This window comes from Echinops telfairi, unplaced genomic scaffold, assembly GCF_000313985.2.
Source record: "Echinops telfairi isolate 266 unplaced genomic scaffold, ASM31398v2 ScPeMD7_5;HRSCAF=22, whole genome shotgun sequence".
Taxonomy (NCBI): domain Eukaryota; kingdom Metazoa; phylum Chordata; class Mammalia; order Afrosoricida; family Tenrecidae; genus Echinops; species Echinops telfairi.
The window spans coordinates 9,433,477-9,446,786 of NW_022103901.1; positions in this window are offsets into that span (position 1 = coordinate 9,433,477).

The following is a 13,310-nucleotide window of genomic DNA, read 5'->3' on the forward strand; positions in this document are numbered from 1 at the left end:
ACGTGTGTCATCTGCAGATTGCAGGTTGTCAGTAAGACAAGGAGGTAGGAGGAACTCACTCCACACCCAGCCTCTGTTCTGACAGAGCAGGCCTCCTATGAACCGTCAAGTCCAAGGACTGTGCAAAGCCCGAAACAGCATCTTGTCCAATGTTGCCATTAACAGAAGAGGAAACAGGTTCATCATGAAGAAGTGTCTTGCTCAAGGTCAAGTTCACAGGCAACATGTTTGTCAGCCAGTCAGGTTGTTGAACCAAATAATGTGTCCCTGAAGACTAACCCCTGATCTCATAAGAAGGGAACCTTCACGTCTGGGTAGGAGTTCCTTCAGATGGCTCTTGAAGCTGAAACACACCCCTAGCACCCAGGTACACACACACAGAAGCCAAACAAAACCAGGGGTGGTTGAGTTGACTCCAGTTCATGATCAACTCCAAGGTTAGCCATAGTTCCATGGTCCACACATGTGTCCAAGGAGAGCTGGGCTCCATGAGGTTTCCAAGGTTGTGACCTTTCAGAAGCAGGTCTCCAGCTCTGTCTCCAGAGGTGCCACTGCAGGTACCTGAACCCCCCAATCTCTTGGTTGTCCGCTGAGTGCTTAACCCTTGACATCACCCAGGGCCTCCATCAGAGATGCACACAAGACCAGGTACTCTCTTCTCATCCCTTGCTGTCCTGGGAGATCATGATCCCACACAAGCTGGTTTCTCTCATGACCCCTGCCCATTCGCTTCAGTCATGTGGACAGCCCCCTCTCTGAAGGCACTGATCCTGCAGGTACCCATCCTGGGGGGAGGACATCATCACAGTCGGTAACAGTTGATCTGGCAGACTGAAATAAACACAAGTCGCTTGGAACAATTGCTACAGCCTTGTGAACGTTCCGCAGTAGCTCAGTGGAGCCAAAGAGCTCCCCTAGAAATAAAAGGCCGTGACATCTGCTTACTGCAACAATAACGAACCCTACTAGCACCGAATGGTACCAGGTGAGCGCCAAGCAGAAGGAAGAAACCCTAGCCTTCCAGAGTTTATTTGGCTTGCCCAGCACCCCAGTGTAAATCCCTTAACCACCTAGTAGGTGTGCACCGGGGAGGACCTTTCTCTCATCTCAGACAGTAACCTTTAAGGGAGCAATTAACGGCCCATTTTTAAAGTGCCCCCGTTGCTTCTGATTGCGGCTGTAAAACGCACCACTGTCCCCTGGTCTGCTTTGGTAATGACTGATTTGTGAAATGTCAACTTCTGTCCTCTCCATGAACAATCGCCTTTAGAGAACATTGCCCCGGCCATGCCTGTATAGCTTTTGGGGTGATAGCAGAACCTGCAGAACACACGAGTCCACGACTACAGGCCTTATAGGCCATGTCCCATGTCATTTCACCGGCCTCCAGTGTAGCATCCCACGATGATCTGATCAGCCTGCCTGGTGAGTGAGTCTTTGCTTATATGCCTGTTCCTTCACCAGACCCTGCCATGCGCAAGGGCAGCTCTCAGCCTTGTGTCGGCCCTCTCTGTTGCCTGAGTACAGTGGTTCTGCTCGGGAAGCTTCTGTTTCTTTCACCCATGTTGTCCTTAGGAACCATTGAGTCGGCTCCGACCCTACACACAACAGAAAGAAACCCTACCTGGTCCTGTGCCATCCTCACAATCGTTCCTTTGTCTGAGCCCATTGTAGCCACTATGTCAATCCATCTCATTGAGGACCTTCCGTGTTCTTACTGCCCCTCTACTTCACCAAGCATGATGTCCTTTGCCAGGGCTGGTCTCTTCGACATGTCCAAAGTATGTAAGAGGAAGTAATGCCATCCTTGCCTCCTGTCACTGGTGATCCAAGTGGGCAAGAGCAAGACATACGCCAACACTCAACAGGTTCTCCTGGGACAATTGAGGGACACTGGTTACGTGCTTCAAGTTCTGTCCTTTTACAAATCATCCCACCACTGTTGACAAACAAAACTCTCTGTCGATGAACCACAAATAATCTCTGGTTTCTACACAAAACCCACTGCCATCAATCTGAGTCTGACTCATAGTGGCCATATACCGGGCTTCTGAGTCTGCCCATGTTTGCCTATTCCATACAGGTGCGATTCTATAGCAGTTGTCCTTTTGCAAATAGCTTATTTCACTCGGCACAGTGTTTTGGACGCAGGTCTATTCAATGGTGTACATGGGGACTTCATTTCTCTTTAAGGTTTAGTGATATTCCTTTGTATGTCTAGAGCTCATTTTGTTGAGCCACTAGCAGGATGGATCCTAATCCCTTCTGAGCAGTTTGTAACAGGAGAGAGGCAGAAATACCCACAGAAGGGAAAGGCCATGCAAAGATAGAGCTGTCATTTAAGGAACACCTTGATCTCTCAGAAACTGGGCGGGAACAAGGAAGGGTCCACCTCTAGAACAGACAGAGATAACCCACTGACATCCTGAATTCAGACTCAAAGACTTCAGAATGGAGAGTCAACAGATTTCTGCTCTAAAGCCACCTGCTTCATTATGGTCTTTTGTTAAGAATGTCTTGGAAACCAAGACAGTAAGAATTTAAGATACTCCGTGGATGGTGTGTCCCAAAATCCTTCAAGTTTTATATCATTCCCCACCACCATCACCACCACTTTTTCACTTGTTTTGCCTGCACTTGAATTGACAGCAGTTTTTATGCTACTTACCTCTTAAAAAAAATCTTTCCAGAGCATTCAACTTAATTTTCATAGAAATGACAACTCTATTGCTCTCATCCCATCCGTACGGCAATGTTTACCTCAGTCCATAATTGCTCCAACAAATACATTTTGCATGAGCAGGTTTGGGAACAAGCATAATTGACTCTCGCTAAACATGTCACCTCCCTGATGCTGTGTGAGCATCTGTGGGGTGTGGGCAGTGGGTTTTACAGAGGAAAGAAAGAGCACTGATTAGCACACGTTGGGTAAGAAGCAGAGATGCGCTGCTCCATGCTTAACCATTCTGGGGAGCTGATGGTCGTGTTTGCTCAGTTCTCTGATGCCAATACTGCATGGCTGAACGTGGACTTGGGAAGAAATACACACAACCAACTCCTGGACAGTGAAAAGCCTGTCCTCATCCACACAATGTGAAGAACCAACCCTTGTCGATGAAGTGAGTCATCACTCCATCGATGGATCTGTGAAGAGGATCGCTAAAACTTCCATGTTAATGTTCTTCCACAAATACCATTTCCTTTTTAATGGGAAGGAAATCGCTCCCTAAAATAACCTTGTATCGGTTATGCTTGTTCTCCTTGGCCTTTCTCCACTTCCCATCACTGTACAACCTGCTACCCAGCTAGACAAACCTCCTGAGCCATCTGTAGCATCTGTCTGACCCCAACTCAAAAAAGCACCCAGGATGGAGGAGAGACAACCCCCGAGGGGCAGGAAATACACAGTGGCTGCAACAATGGGACAGGAGGGACCTCAGCCTGGTGTGCATAGGGGAGGAGAGAGAAGGATAGAAGGAGAAGGATTGGAGTCTGATGCCTGAGCGATACAGTGTAAAGTCTCTGTAGCTGAAGGCCAAGAACCTGGATGTCCAGGTCCCTTTTAATCATCCATCACTTCTACAGGTGATTCCTGGGGATGCTGGAATTCCATGCACTGGGATATGCCAAGGAGATTGCTCTGGACCAGAAGTCAGGAGTTAGGGGATCCGCCTTACGATCAGTCTGAGCCACAATAGGGTGTCAGTGATCCAGTGGTAGAGTGACCACATTCCATGTGAGAGCCTGGGTTTGGTTCTCGGTCAACATACCTCTTGCGCAGGTTTGTCAGGGAGAGTTTGCTTGTGGTTATGATTCTGAACACATTTCAGTGGAGCTGCTAGACTAAGCTAGACCAAGAAGAAAAGTCTTGCGATCCACTTCTTAAACCAACTAGAAATCACCTTATCATGGATCACAGTCATTTGATCCACAAGGGTCACCAGGTGTCAGAGGTATCCCAACAGCTCTCCTGTAACTACCATGAATCAGGCATTCACTGTGCCGGAATCTGGTCCCAGCCTTGCAGCCTTCCCAAGCGGCACATTTTTTTGGCTCCCGTCCTCATCATTTTTAACATTTTACAAGTTATATACGTCCTACTCTTCTATCGGTAGGAGCCCTGGGGGACATAATGGATTATGCATCAGGCTGCTACCTTCAAGGTCAGAAAGTCAAACCCATCAGCCACTCCTCAGGAGAAAGATGACGCCCATAAAGATGTACAATCTTGAAAACCCACAGGGGCAGTTCTACTCTGTCCTGTAGAGTCTCTTTGAGTCAGAATCAACTGCAGTGGCAATGAGGGTTTCCGTGTTCTATGGATGCTTCATCTCATGTGCTTTAGACATGTTACCTGGAGAACGCATGCCAAGAGAAGGACATCATGCTTGATAAAGGGAGGGTCAGCAAGAAAAGTGGGGCAGACCCTCAGTGAGATGGAACTTCTCAGTGGCTGCAGCAGCGGACACCAACACAACGATGCTTCGGCAGCTGACTCGGGACGAGGCGGTGGTTTGTTTGGTTGTACACAATGGGGTGGCTGCGAGTCAGACCCAGCCTGATGCCACCTACCACCAACCAACTTGATCAGGAAGCCCGAGTTCCCAGTCAAGTGAGAGAGATTTTTTTTTTAAACCCATATTTTCCCGGAGAGGAAATTGATGTGTTTACAAATAAGCGGTGGTGGCAGGGATTTGCGGGGAGCGGGACTCCAAGGGCCGAGGATTCATTTTGCTCTTGAAAACACGAGTGAGCCAGGCTACAATTCCACTAATAACCAGTGATTGTTACGAAGCCGGGGAGCCTGGATGCTGTTATTAGGGCCATTACTGTCAAACCTGCCAGGGAACAAAAGAAATTGTCATCATCACAGAGGCAGGCCCAGTTGAGGATGAGACAAGGTCCTGGAACCATGATGGATACCCTGTGGTGCTGAAGCCCAAGGACCGTCCTCCTCCTGCTGCTGTGGGCACACCTGGATGATAATCACGGAGTACTAGATCGTCTATTTCTTCTCAGCCGGAACGGCCATTTCTACAAACGCTGACCCACAAACTGTGTTTCTTGTCCCTGCCCTCCCATCTAACTAGATGTCGCCCCAATCGCCTCTCAGTCCGTTTCTCTTCAGGAGGGCTCCCACTGCAGGAGAGGAGCTGGGGGCTGGTGTCGATTTCTGCCTCATAGCTGGGAGGCAGAGACAGGTTAGTCCTGAGTAGGGCTGCCTTACATGCCTTTCTAACCTGTCATGAACAATGTAGAGTCCCGGGGGGTGATGTAGTGCTTACATGTTGGGCTGCTGACCACAAGGTCAGCAGCTGGACACCACAGCCACATGAAGCTTTCTGCACCTGTGAAGAATTATAGTCTTGGAAACCTACAGGGGCAACTCGACTCGGTCCTAGGGGGTCACTCTGAGTTGGAATTGCCTCGATGGCAGTGAATGAACAACGCTGCTTGGGGCACATCCCATCCGTCCTAGATTGCACTGTGTCCCCTCCAAATAGGTCTCAAATTGGCTGGGTTGTGATTCGCAGTGGTTTGATGTCATCAGTGGTAATGAAGCCATTTGGCAGTTATGTAATGATGTCATCATCTTCCATGAGTCCTCAGAGGATTAGGATGGAAGAAGAACCCTTTATTCAACCGATAGCCCTGATTGAACGTAAGGGGGGTGTCCTGAGTCACCCTTTGTCTTATAAGAGACACAAGGTAGGAGAAGCAAGAAGAGAAGAGACCCAACAACTACCAGGATAGAAGAGCTGGGAGTAGAAACTACCCTTTGGGTTTGGGGGTCCTTGTTCTAAGAGCCTTCTAGACCCTTGCTCAAAGAGCCTTCCAGACATAAGCAAAGAATTTGAAGAGCTCCAAGGAATGCCAGGCCATCTGACTAAAACCTTCGTCAGAGTTGACAGAAAGCGTCAACTCCATGGCAACTGGTCTTCATTCTGTTTTCTCTCTGGCGCAGCACCTCATCATATTTTGGACCCTAAGCTGATCCTCATACTCTTTGCATTTCACGAATTTGTGCCCAGAAACTCCTTCTGTTGCTCCTACTCCTTTCTTCTTCCTACGAGAAGGATGGAGCTCAATGTTCTCAGATGCTGTGGGAAACTGTCAGGGGAAAGAGCTCAGGAGAACCAGGAGTTAGGGGGTTAGGGTCAGATCAACTGCTATTTCTGGAATTGTATGCCACCACCTCTGCCTAGAGTAATCTTCCACTCTTATTTTCCTGGGTAATTTCTGTTTATTCTAAGGTCTCTACTTAACTTTCACTTCTTCTGGGTACCTTTCCCCACCCCTACCCCCAAGTCTGGCTTAAATGTCCCTCCTTCCAAGCTCTCCAATATTTCCTCTATTCGTTTGCATTGATCATACCCCATTATAATTGGTTGTTTACTTGTTCATATGCCCCTTGAGACAACAAAATATGCAAAGGCAACATTACACTCTTTATTTATCTTCACACTCTAGTTATGAACACAAAGTGAGAGAGAGAGAGGTGTTCAGTATTCAATAAATTTTTTTGAATAAATGGAAAATTGAGTCACCAACTAGGAAGACGTAGGACTCATTGATCCATTCAATATCATTAAATGTAGTTTGGTAGAGATCAATGCCACAAACATTCAGAGAAGGTAGGCGTCCTTCATGGAGTCCTGGGGATTCAGGATAAAATACCACCACCTAGTGGTTTTTAGGGCGTGGGGTATCAGATATGCAACATAACTGTCATAGAAGATCAAATGAAAGTGCATGCGGCACCTATAAAGGCAATGCGATTGAAATGCAAAGAAGGAAATGGCAACGTTCAGAGTACCAAAAGGCCAAGGAAATGCTGTAGCATTCGGTTTCAGCAAAACAAAGTAGTGAGGAAAGAAAAGCAGAGTGCAAACCAGCGTGATCCAAGAGCAGAGTGGGATCTGTTTCATCAAATCAGAGTTCTGGTCAGCAAGCCTTAGAGGACAAGACTATAAGAGGAAATACTTGGGAGGGCCTTGAAGGACAGACTGGGACATTTCTGAACCTCTGTTTCTTCACCTCTCGGAGTCACTGTTTTGTGGTGGTGACTTAGGCATGATGCTGATGCTGAAAATCTTGCTACGGTGTTACAAAAGCCAGAAAGATCACCCCAGGTGGACACGTTTCAGGGGGCTTCCAGACTCACACAGACTCTAGGAAAAGCCCGACAATCTACCGTCAAACGCTGGCGAATGGGAGCTCCACGGATCACATGGATCTGAATCTTCACCTCTCTTATCCTGGCCACGCCATCAGGAAGGTTCGATTGCTGGAGGAAGACATCTTCCTTGTGAAGAGGGGGGCCAGCAGAGATGAGAGAAATCCTCAGTGAGGTGGACGGACACAGTGGACTTGGAAGATGACCATGAAGATGGCCCAGGACTGAAGAGCATTTCATCCTGTTACACGTGGGTTTGTCACGAGTCAGATCTGACTCAGGGGCAATTAACAAGATCTAATAGAAGAGTCCGAACTATGACTATCAGCTCTTCCTTTGGTTTAATTAAACCAACACAACAACATCACAACAACTATCTTCTTCTCGTCTACATATTTTGCTGTGATTTTCAATAGGAAATTTAGACACGGTCAATTAATCCTCCAAGAACATGCTCAGCTGTGATGGATGGTCCAAGGCTTTTCTAAGACACTGCTCTGTATGAGTTTGTGTGTTTTTATGTCACTACAAAAGATGAACGATTAGTTCAGAGAACTAATCACCAGCCTCAAACAAAAGCATCCAGAAGTCCTATTAACGCACACTCGGAATTGGTAAATAGCTTGACAAGCATATGGTTTCCTGGGATGAAGAGTTCAAACAATAGCTCTCTTCATCCAAGGGCCACCTGGCCCTTCATGTCATTTCTTGCACACATCTTGTCTCCTTGTTAGCATACATCAAGCACAGCCCTCCAACACGGAAGTACCAACCCCCCTCCATTCTTGCTCTTGACCTTGATCAAGGGGCATACGTTGGTACAAGATCTCAACCTAACAACAGGATCGGCACATTGGAAAACTAAGGTAAGCAGAGGTTAGAAAAGAGATGTAACATAGATAAATCGATAGCTGGGAAGAAAAAGAAACTACCTGCTTTACATTTTCTTAGCTACATATTTCTTTATAGCCCACATGGATGCCAAAATGAGGTGAAGCAAGAAAGACTTGGTGAGGTAAATGAAGTCTCTTTTCTTAGGCAGCCAGGTTCCCCAGTTGTTCCCCCACCTTAACACATCTGAGAAGCACTTCTATCTACTAATAATCAGAGCAAGTGGGTGCTAAGGGAATGGTCATATGATCTTTTCTAAGTCCCCAGCAAGGCCCTTTATCATGCTTCCGGGCTGGCTGTGCCTTCTACGCATCTCAGAGATACTATCTAGAAGATGAAGCAAGCTCAGAGGACAGCATGCCTGACTGCCCACTGGGACCATTCCAGAAACAAAGCAACCGTCTAGTCAACTCTGACTCGTGGCATTGCCATGTGTGACAAGATAGAACTATGCTCCTTGGGATCGCCAAAGGCTACTATTCTAGAGGTAGATCACCTGGTCTCTCTTTCAAGGGCCCTTCGCTTAGCAATGAAGTATGTCAAACTAACACCACTCAGGGACCCTGACCAGGGTTATGTGTGCCACCAAATGCCATGTGTCCACAACTACTGAGGCCAGGGGCTGACTGTGGAACAGGTCATCAATTGCTCATATGGCAGTGCAGGTTGAAGCTGAGGAAAATTAAAACAAGTCCACAAGAGCCAAACTATGAACTTGAGTCTATCCTACCTGAATTATGAGAACATCTCAAGGACAGATTCGATGCATTGAACACGAATGACAGAAGCTCTGAAGAGCTGTGGGAGGACATCAAGAACATCATTCATGAGGAAAGCAAAAGGTCAATAAAAAGACAGGAAAGAAAGAAAAGATCAAAGTGGATGTCAGAAGAGACTGTGACTTGCTCTTAATTGTAGAGTCACTAAAGCCAAAAGCAAATAGAAGAAATAATATAAGTCAAAAAGCTGAATGGAAAGCTTCAAAGTGCAGCTCCAGAAGGCAAAGTAAAATATGAAAAGGAAATGTGCACAGACCTAGAGTTAGAAAACCACAAATCTCAGCTTATCTTAAACGGAAAGATCTCAAGAAAAAAAGTCAAGCCCCAAAGTGCAACATGGAAAGGTTCTCTGGACAAAATATTGAATGATGTAGAAAGCATCAGAAACAGATGGAAAGAACACACAGCCACGATACCCAAAATATTGAATGATGTAGAAAGCATCAGAAACAGATGGAAAGAACACACAGCCAAAAGATACCCAAAAGAACTAGTCAACACCCATCCGTTTCAAGAGGTAGCATCTGAGCAAGAACCAATGGGGCCAAAGGAAGAAGTTCAAGCTGCATTCGCCAAAAGCCAGGCTCCAGGAATGGATGGAACACCTGTTGAACTGTTTCAACAAGCTGATAAGACTCAGGAAGCACTCACTCCTCTCTCTAAGCCAGGAAATTTGGAAGACAGTTACTGAGCCAACTGACTGGAAGAAATTGGTGTTTGTACCCATTGTAAAGAAAGCGACACTACAGAAAGCTCAGATTATAGAACAATATCTTCAATATAGCGTGCATATAAAATTTTACTGAAGATCATTCAACAATGGTTGCAGCAGGACATGGACAGGGAGCTGGGAAAGGGTCAGGCCAAATTCAGAAGAGGACATGGAACATTGCTGCTGTGAGCTGGATCTTGACTCAAAGAAGAGAATACCAGAGAGATGTTTACTTGTATTTTGTTGACTATTCAAAATCATTTGACTATGTGGATCATAACAAATTATGGATAGCCTTGAGAATGGGGACCCCAGAAAACTTCATTGTGCACCTGCGGAACTTGTACATGGATCAAGAGACAGTTGTGTAAATGGAATAAGGGACAACTGCATGGTTTAAAATCAAGAAAGATGTGTCAGGGTTGTATCCTCTCACCATTTTTATTCAATCTGTACCCTGACCAAATAATTAAAGAAGCTGAATTATACGAAGAAGTATGTGGCATCCAGATTGGAGGAAGGCTCAACATACAGATGACACAACCTGGCTTGCTGAAAGTGAGGAGGAATTGAAAGACTTGCGGGTGAAGACCAAGGAACACAGATTTCGGTATGGATTGCAGCTTACTGTAAAGAAAACCCAAATCCTGGCGACTGGACCAATAACTATCATCATAATTAATGGAGAAAAAATTGAAGTTGTCAAGGAATTCATCTTGTTTGGACCCACAATCAAAGCTCGTGGAAGCAGCAGTCAAGATATCAAACAACACCTTGCTTTAGGTAAACATGCTGCACAAGATCTCTTTGAAGTGTTGAAAAGCAAGGACGTTGCTTTGAGGAAGAAGGTGCACCTCACCCAAGCCATGCATGGTATTTTCAAGAGCCTCGTGCATATGTGAAAGTCAGACACTGGATAAGAAAAAGTGAAGAAGAATCAATGCCTATGGATCATGGCTCTGGCAAATTGAAAGTACCATGGACTGCCAAAAGAACAAACAAATCTGTCTTGGAAGAAGTACATCCAGAATGTTCCTTAGAGGCAAGACTTACATACTTTGGACATGTTGTCAGGAGAGAGGAGAGCCTTGGACAAAATGGATGAAACAGTGGCTGCAAAACTATGCTGACACATAAGAACTGTGCTGATGGAGCAGGATGAGGCAGTGTTTCATTTGGTTGTACACTGGGCCTCGATGGCTTGATACCTCCCAACAACATTGTGTTGAAGGAGACCTGTTCACCTAGTGGCCTATACATTGAGCTGCTAACCACAAGGTCGGTGCTTCAAACCCACTAGTTGTTTGGCGGAATAAAGGTAAGACTCTCTGCTTCCATAAAGATGTAAAGTCTCAGAAGCCCAAAGGGGCAGTGTTACCCGCTCCGATAGGATTGCTATGAGTTCCAGTCAACTCAATGGCAATGAGTTTGTATTTCAGGTTTTGAGTTGGGTTGAGCTTTTTTGTGTTGAAGTCTTCTAAATCAGAGCTGAACCCTCTGAACAGACAATACATCAGAAAATGCATTTGACCATGGCCTTCACGATATTCATCTAGATTATTTGGCCAGTAACTGTAAAAAAAAAAAAAGTCCAAGTTCAAATCCTAGATCTGCCTATATTAGCTTTTTGACCAGAACCTCCCTTGACTCATTTTCCCCATCTAAAAGGAAGGGAGATGGTGGGGTTGGATGCAACCCAAAATCCTCACAGACTCTCACATCCCGTTACAACGGGTCCAACTAAGAAATCTCTGAAGCTTATACAATAATATAAGGAAAGTGATCTTCTACCCATGCCTCCTGCCTTCCCCTCCACCAAGCAGCCATCTATTTGGGGGCCTTCCTTTCCCCTTTGAGGATGATTTTAATAACCATTTCCCCTTTCTCATCAGGCACTCAACCTGGGGTGAAGAAGGAACACATGGTTAGCATCTGCCGAGGCCCCTCCCCTCTCTTCTCCAGGATTCCCAAGGCTGCCATCTTGGCAGGCATGAGACAGCCTCATCTTCTGCAGTGGTTGCCTCCCTACAGCCTTGGCCTTTGTCCAATGAAAAGCCCCACCACATGCCCCAGGACTGACCACCTGGAGTGCCTTTCAACAGCTGCAGGGCTTTGGCAACACTGGTCTCCAGCCACAGTGGTTTTTCATCTTTGTGCCTCAGTGCATTTAAAGGGAAATGAGAACCAGCTGCTTCTGATACCCCCACACTTAACTCATCAGAAAGCTGTCCAGGGAAAGGCCTCTGTGAACCAGTGAGCCTTTTTGAAAGACCCTTTGTTTGAAATACAGACGCTGCCGTTTTTTCCAGAAATCAAGTCTCATGCCAGGCCCGCCGTGACCCACCCCCACCCCAACACACACCTCAGGGTGTACTGTTTCCATGGAAGGCCTGTCCATGAAATAGGAATTATAATCCATCTTATTTTGTGTCACACTCCACTGTTTTCAATTATGTCAATTATCTCATCTGACTCTTAAGAAACCTGATGAAGGAGGCAGGACAGGGGTTGTTTTCTTTGCCAATGAGGGGTCACCGGGGTTAAGCAGTCGCATCAGCTGGTAATTGGTATGGCTTGGACCAGAGCCCAACTCCAAGATGCTTGGTTCTCAGACTTGGGTCTGCAGCTGAGTCACCTGGGCTGGAAGGTTTGCTACCTCTTTCAAAGCTAAAATAATTTTCTGCTTTGATATTTTTTTTCTTCTTCTTCTTCTTCTTCTGAAACCACATGTTTTCCATCGTGAATGCATTTTTAATAAAATGGAAATATATACATATATTTCCATTTTATTAAAAATATATATTAGCTAACAAAAATGTGACACAGTTAACAGATTCATATGAAACAGGGGATGGGGAGCTTCATAGGAAAATTGAATGAACGGATCACAAACTTTGTATTGGGGTCCCTGGTGGGAATGAGGACTATTTCTGCAGGTTCACACAGTTACACAGGCCCCCACCAGATGGCAGCATGCACTATAGGTGGGATAAGAGATTCCCACTAACCTCCAGAGACAAGAAATAGAAGTGGGCATTATATGTCCCATGGGTAACAGAAGAGTTCAAATGCAGATAGCAAGGCTCATGCCCCCAACCAAGTAAAAAAAAAGTCACTTCTGTTGAGTCGGACAAATTTCCAGGTTTGATGACAACGTGTACCTGACCCAAGCTTCTTCTATCACCTCATGTACTTGCAAAAGCTGAGAAATGAAAAAAAAATGGATATAGAAGAATCAATGCATCTGAACTGTGGCGCTGGTGGAGAACATTGGAGACACCATGGACTGGCAGAACAATGACTGAATCTGTCTCAGAGAAGGTACCGTCAGAATGCTCCTTAGACGTGAAGATGGACTGGAAAGCACACGTGAAAGAAAACAAACAGACCCTGAACTAATCATACGGCTATATATGTATGCATATGTGTGTATTGTTGTTATTGTAGACATTGTTTTACTTTCTGTTGTTGCCTTGTTGCACTCAGTCTGGTGATGGTACATAGCATGTCTACCTGGAAGGGATAGGCGGAATAAACAAGCCAGAAGAAAAAACAATGGGATGACAGATCAGGGGAACATGGGGGTAGGAGTGGGGGGGAGGAAGGAAGAGGGTGTTAACAAGCACAGGCACAAGGGAACAACAAGTGATCCAAAATCAATGTCAAGGAGGGTGTGGGAGGCCTTGCAGGGCTGGATCAAGGGCAATGTAACCAAGAGGAATGCCTAAAACCCAAATGAAGGCAGAACATG